The following is a 5,969-nucleotide window of genomic DNA, read 5'->3' as shown; positions in this document are numbered from 1 at the left end:
CTATATATATAGTATAGTATATAGTATATACTATATATATATAGTATATAGTATATATATAGTATAGTATACTATATATATAGTATAGTATATATACTGTATATATATACTATATAGTAAATATAGTATATTATAAATATATATATAGTATATTATAAATATAGTATATTATAAATATAAATATAATATAATATACTTATATTTATATATATATAATATATATATTACAGTATATTATATTTATGTTATATTCAGTATGCAATGATAGTGCTTCAGATCAAATAGAAGCGCTATGCTCTTTTTGTAAATACTCATTCCCCCCACCCTTACCTTCATGAGTTAGGGAGGAAACACTACCAAGAACTCATTCCTTAAACTTTTATTCAATAAATACGCATTAAACATACTAGGCAATGATGTAGAGGCAAAAGAGATTCACAATTGACAAAAAAATAAAATATATATATAAAAGGTCCCTGCCTTCTGGGAGATGATTTTCTGGTGGGAAAGACATGTAAACAATCCATTACAACCCAATATGGTCACAGGTGAGGAAGCCCAGGGAGTCAACCTGGGAAGGTTCCAGACTGTAACTCACTGGTTTATTTGGCCAGTGTTCACTAGGTTCCATTATAACCCTTGCCCTTGTTGAGGTCCTGGAGATAAGTCCTTAAGTACTGTGAACAAAGCATGATCCCTGCCTTCCACCAGGTAACTAACAATCCCAACGAACCCCCCAGGAACAGAGCTATTCAGCTATTGAGCAAAGTTTCTGCAAGAGCTGAAAATGTTTCCCTCTTCTTTGCTCTCTTCTCTCATCCACATTTAATTTAATCAGGAAGAGTCTCAATGGAGCTTCAGCAGAGCAAAGCAACAAAATAAGCTGGGGAACTTGATTTGTTAATTGGGTTGATTTAGGTCAACGTTTTTAGCACAGTACGCATAAGCTTAAATGCTCTCTAAGGGGAAAGAGTGCGCAGCTCACAGAGACCATGTTCCCCTTGAAGCCATGCTTGGAAACCCAGCCCTCTGGAGGCTGCTCAGGGCAAGTCACATCCATAATTTAGCATCACCCTTGAAGCATTCAAGCTTCAATCAGGCTCTCTATGCAACCGATCTGTAGATTTTATTTTTCTTCCTTTTTCTGTTTAGATCTTTAACTGGAATGCTGAAAGTTTTATCATATACCTTTGCCTTAGCCCACTCAGAACACGATTTCAAAATTCTTCATCTTTCTAGCTAAAATAGCAAAGAGCCACAATTTTCTTACTATAAGAACTCCCCACAAGAGCAAAAGCAAATCAGGATAATGTAACCTGGGTGACAAGAAACTTGGAGAAAGCTTTTTAACATACCATCCCAAGTCCTTCCTTGAAGAACATCTTTGCTAACAGAGCTTTGCCTTGCTGAATTGGAAAAAATAAAATAAAAAAATTCTTTCAAGGACAGTATTAAGATTGAACACGTTTCTTTGGATTCTCTGTATTTGAGGAAATTGAATCACTTTGGTCCCAAATCCCTTAAAATTCTGACTTTTGACTGCCTAATTTGTAAAACAGTTCAGTTGCCTTGCTAGCCTGCTAGGGTTGCAGCAGAGGGTCCTGTTAACGTAAGGCAGCATTTGGAAAACTACAAGAAAAAATATAAATCATTATGATGTTACTTTAGATTTTAGATCACTAATATTTTGCTGCCTGTCACTCTGGAAGCAGTGAGATACAGTAGGAAAAAATATTGGCCTGGGAATTAAAAGACCTAGGAGAACTGAGTTTTAGTTTGGGTTTATCACTAATTAGCCGATTGAGCTGAGAACAAATCACGTGACGTGTCCTGAGTTTCACCTTCACTATTTAGGAGAGTACCTGACTATGTTATTTCCAAGTCCCTTTTCATTGATAAGAATCAGTGTCTCAATGATCATCTGTTAATTCAATTAGTATTTGCTGAGCACTTAATATGCTCAGCACAGTATTAGTGAATGTGGATCTGGGTAGAAAAAGCTGACATCAAAATCTGACCAAAGAGGCAAGACAACATTATTAATCATCCAGGCTATAAGCACATGGTAATATCTGAGGAAAAAAGTATCAGTGAATAAAACAGGGCTGCAAGGTAAGAACTAGCTGTGCAACCACAGGCAAGTCACATGACCTCTCTGGACCTCAGTTCCCTCATCTAGAAAAGGAAGAGTTTGGTGTCATGTAATCATCTCCATAGTCCTTACAATGGCATCTAATGGAGTCATTGAATGCTAATCTGTGCAAGGCCTTGAGGAGACAGAAGAACCGTGTGGCCCAACTAGGGAAATAAGTCCAGTGACCACACAGCCTGGGCGGCTCAGGACAGCCCCCATTTATGCCTGTCATCCCTCAGTAGTTATTAATAGCATCAACAGCACTCACCCTCTCCCAGCGTCACTCTCCCAATGGATGACCACTTACAAACCTCATCCTAGTAATCAAACATTATACACACAAGCTGATAAGCCAAGATGCTAAAACAGTAACTGTCAGGGAAGGAACAGACGCAAGTGCTCTAGGGCCTCAGAAGTGGAAAAATTAACAACGGGTTTGCTTGATCAGCTAAGGCATCCTGAAGGAGTAGGGACAGGATTTAAACCTAGAAGGTGAAATAGCAGATGGCAGGGGATTCAGTACCATATCCATACTTACGTTGAACTTCAAATTGCGTCCCAGGTCATCCTACATTTTAATAACAGAGCAGGGTTTGAAACCCTTTTTACCCTCAATGGCATATTTAACTTCATCATCCCCAAATCTTTACTGGCCGTCTCCTCTTTCCAGGGTCTATGACCCCAATTGCTTAAATGTCCCTCAACGGACAGGTCAAGAATGACAAAGTATTGCTTATCCTGTGTGGATCTAGTAAATCCCTGCTTACCAGATTTCAAGAATCTGCTTCTGGGCTCTACCTTTAGCACACTGTTCTGTTTGCTTTACATTTTCTCTTTGGGAAAGAACCTTCGCTAGAATTGATTCCCAAGCTATATTTTGAGCGACTGTATTAAACCATGATTTCTCTTTTGGAAATCAGGCCCTTCTTTCCAGCCACTGGACATCACCACTTAGATATCTATCCCTTGGAGACTGGAGCTCCATCTATAAAATGGCGAATACAATATCTGTTCTATGCTATTGCTATTAGTTGTTTAAATGTTAATCTGTCTTGAGTGCTTGGATTATGTCTTAATCAACATTGAATCATGGGGGCCTTGTCTTGCATCTTACAGTGCCCAATAAATGCTACTGAATTGACACGACTGTTGCTTTTTATTCCCTGTTCTAATATTCACCCCCTGCCAACTCTTCTTATTTTCATCTCTGAATAGAGATTATAGATACCTCCACAATTTCAAAGGTGATTTAAACTTTGTCTTTATGCAATAAACAGGAAGCTCAAGAGAGAACCATCAGTTGTTCAATTTTCAGTATCAAGCTAATTCAGAATGGGGAGATTCACAGCTGCATTTCCCCTTTCCTATTTTTCCAGCATCATGGTCACCATGAGAGATTTTAGTTCCTGACTGCTTTTCTCATTCTTTTCTCCTGCCAGTGACTGTAGACTGAGCTCTGTTTGCTTTTCCCCCATCTGTTTATAAAATCACTCTGCTTCTATTTTCATCTTTGCTTTGCAGCCTCTAAACCTCTGAAGCCATGACCTTTCAAGCAATGTAGCAATGGTATCCGTGCATCTTCTGATTGAAAAATCAAAACTGAGCCCATACACGGTATAATTATTCTGTGTGCGCAGGAGTGGTATGTGCACTTGTGGAAGACAGATAATTGGATTTCAGATTACTGATAAAAATATGCACATTACACCTGAGCCCCAGCAGCATTTTTTTTTTCCCTAGGACCCCAGAGAAACTTGAAACTTCAGTTCTTCCATGGGCTCTTAGCCCTACACAATTGGCTTCTAGGTCCTGCCTGTTCTACCTCCAGAAGGTCTCTATTTCTTTATTCTTTCTCACCTCTCACCAGAGGTCTCACCTCTTTCTTCTTTCTCTGGAACTATCTGCACTGCTCCCATACAAGCCTCCAATAACATTCACCTGGACATTTGGTCCTTATACTTCCTGCCTCCAATCATGTCCTCTTCCCTCCATCTCCCAGGTGGTTACCATAGTTAACATAAAACTTTAGTTGGATTTTCCCTTCAAACACTCTCAACAAGGCTTCCTAGCCCAAATAATTTCCTTTAAAATTTAAATTAGCTGCCAACATTGAAAAATGAGCAGATTTTCCATTAAAATGAGATTTCTGTCTTAACGGAGCTGGCACCATTCCCAGGTGGCCGTAATCCGATGGAGCTGAGTAGTGGCTGCCCCGTTAGGAAAGGACAGGAGCTGTCTCATTTGCCATAGTCTCCTCCACTCACTACTGGTTTGATGTTACCTGAGGTGGGGCCATTTATCACGTGCAGATGTATCACCAGAGACACTTCACTCACTCACGTAGCCTGGCCAGTTCCTGGGGACAGTGGTCATTTGCAATCCTGCAGTCTGATTTCTCACCAGAACTAGGGACGCCCGACTAATAATCAGTAAACACTTAGAGCTACATGTGAGGGGTAATCCCAAACCAGGCTTAAATGTATCTGCGGGTTCTCACTGAGGATATAAAGTTATGAATGACAGTCTTTACAAACATTTTAGTTAATATCTTATCAAGTTTTATCACGGTGCCACATCTATAACTGGATCTTTGGAGTGTAAAGGGAGAACAAAGAAGAAAAATGGCTGGGAAAAAAGTTTAATTTCTTGATAACTCTGAGAAGCACTTTCTTGTCATTTCCTGGACTGATTACTAACATAAGGAGAAAAAAATGAAAATGTCTCAGATTTCTCAGAAATGGAATTGAACTTAAAACTCTAGTGACCTAATTTCTGCTACATTTCATTCCCTAACTCTCTGTAGAACTCAACTCTCTTGTAGAATTCAAGTAGAAGTTATGGTTATGCAAGGAAGCACTCAACTCAAAAAGTTAACTATAATATTATAATAAAAATTAATTTTAGAAACACAATGGTATTTTTAATATACAGTCTAGCCTACAATAAAGTGCCACTTTAAAATAAACTTAAAAGCAAATCAACTTGCTATCACTACTAATTGTGTGTACTCTTGCTATTAACATTCTTTTAAGTAAATTTTTAATACAGCTTCAAAACTGTCCTCATAAATTATAATCAAAGAATATTTTCTGCCTGTAGTAGTGTTTGGAATATCCTACTGATTATAGTTTTAAGACAACATATTCGCCTGACATTATTGTAGCTGATAACTGAAACCAGAGTATTCTAAGCCCTACTCATAACATATTGGTTGTTTGCAGTTATTAGGACTGTAGTTAGAAAATACTGAACATTTAGAAAAGCAAACATTATCATAAAACTGTACAGGATTTGAGGAGCAAAGACAGGATTACACAGGATTATCCAGTTTCTTGTAAATGACCCTAAAACAACAACAGACAGAAAGGAGATTCTGAAAATCACTGCTCTTAGAAAAGGAAACCTTATCAGACCTAGGGTATAAGACCAAAAAGAGTATGTGTGATAACATGCTCTACGCAAATGTAAATAACCTGACAAATTGTTACTGAAATAGTGATCCCCTTTCACATTTGGCAAAGGACAGGAATTTTCATGATTTTTTTGTGTGCAAGTAGGCAGAATGGTCGAGGGAGACATTTGACTCACATCTACCACTGTCCTGCAGTCCCATTAAGGACCATTTTCCCTTATTTTATTGGCCTTTAATGTGCTGTGTTAGACTAACCACTTACTCAGAACGGTGCTTCCTTTACCTAAAGAACCATCTCTAGAGCTTTACTTTTGCAACTAGAGAGTTGTTATCAATTTGTTTCTGAAGGGAGTTTAAGAAAGTGAATCAGGGCTTCCCTGGTGGCGCAGTTGTTGAGAGTCCACCTGCTGATGCAGGGGACAC

At 38.4% G+C, this 5,969-nt stretch overlaps 1 protein-coding gene across 2 annotated transcripts in view; it reads right to left on the bottom strand.

The window, feature by feature from the left end:
- The window catches only part of KCNIP4 (potassium voltage-gated channel interacting protein 4), a 1,210,069-nt gene that overhangs the window by 1,119,935 nt on the left and 84,165 nt on the right, over window positions 1–5,969 (bottom strand). The window lies entirely within an intron of this gene.

This window comes from Aethalodelphis obliquidens, unplaced genomic scaffold, assembly GCF_003676395.1.
Source record: "Aethalodelphis obliquidens isolate GAN/ISIS:26980383/991018 unplaced genomic scaffold, ASM367639v1 scaffold6, whole genome shotgun sequence".
In the NCBI taxonomy this organism is placed as follows: Eukaryota; Metazoa; Chordata; class Mammalia; order Artiodactyla; family Delphinidae; genus Aethalodelphis; species Aethalodelphis obliquidens.
The sequence above is the reverse complement of the archived record's forward strand: the minus strand, read 5'-3'. Positions and strand labels throughout refer to the sequence as shown.